Source organism: Blennius ocellaris (genome assembly GCF_963422515.1).
Source record: "Blennius ocellaris genome assembly, chromosome: 8".
Lineage (NCBI taxonomy): Eukaryota > Metazoa > Chordata > Actinopteri > Blenniiformes > Blenniidae > Blennius > Blennius ocellaris.
The window spans coordinates 9,735,571-9,736,887 of record NC_137657.1 but is presented as its reverse complement, the minus strand read 5'-3'; positions in this window follow the sequence as shown (position 1 = coordinate 9,736,887).

The window sequence follows — 1,317 nt, the reverse complement described above, 5'->3', positions numbered from 1 at the left end:
ACGCGTGCTGACACACACACACACACACACACACACACACACACACACACACACACACACACACACACACACACACACACACACACACACACACACACACACACACACACACACACACACACACACACACACACACACACACACACAGTATCATGCTTGTAACGTTTCTCCTCAGCTATATTTTGTGTTCCTTAAACACAAACATGCACAATCAGATCACGTTATCTGAACCCCTGTATTTCTAAACAGGCCTCTCCGCTTGCAGCTGGATCACTATCGGGAGCAGCATCTCAGATAACGTTCCCATTTACCGGTTATGAAACTCTTCAAAGGGAGCATGCAGCAGTGGTTGCCTGCAGAGTGTTGTGTTTGTGAACAGACATGGCGCATGGAGAAATACTCTGAGGTGGTTGTTATTAACAGCATGTATGTCATGTGTCACATTGCCTTTACTGCTGCCATCAAGAGAGAAACGCTTAACATGGATTATGAACTACATGAGTCATGGTCTTAAAAATGTTTTTCATTTGAGATATATGGTCATTTATATGCAATGACCAACTGTTGTATCTGAGAGAGCTTTGCAGTGCAGCTTATTTTACAATTTCCATTAATGTCTATATTACACTTACATCCTGCAACAAATATGCTTTATCTTACTGTATCATGATATATGCTCAAAAATTAAAAAGCTGTAGTCATACTGGGAAAAGGCATGCCTCTGACCCAGAGATTTTTCTCAACCCTCCCAAAGTTACACTTTTCAAACCACTAGAATAAAGTCTAGAATTCATAATCAGTTATGTTGCTTAAATAAAGTGTATGCTCATTTTACAATAGTAAAACTGAGTTAAGACCATTGCTAATTGAATTAAACCCATCAGCCGACGCCCCGCAGAAGCATACTTAGACGTAAGACATTGCTGAGCTGCGACTTTGTCACAGCTCAGCTTTTAAAAATGCCCTCTGCCATTTTAGCCTCAATCAATAGATTTCCATTACAGAAAAGGTCTTGCGTTTTGCTGATGGGTTTGAATAAAATTGGAAAAACACAACAATAGTCTCTGTTCACAGACCACGGCAATGTGTGAAGTAGTCTACCACTCCTATACGAGCCTCACCTTGCATTAAAATATCAAAGAAATTGAAAAGTATCAGTCCATTATTGTGCTATGCCATCACAATCACCAATGCCATTACACTACATAACCCCGCTTTGAAGGGGTGAAATGTATAAAAAAAAATTGCTTCAAGAGTCAGTTGCCTGTTACTCGGTTCTGAAAAGCTTTATTCAAGTCACTCTGAACAGTAGCAGAG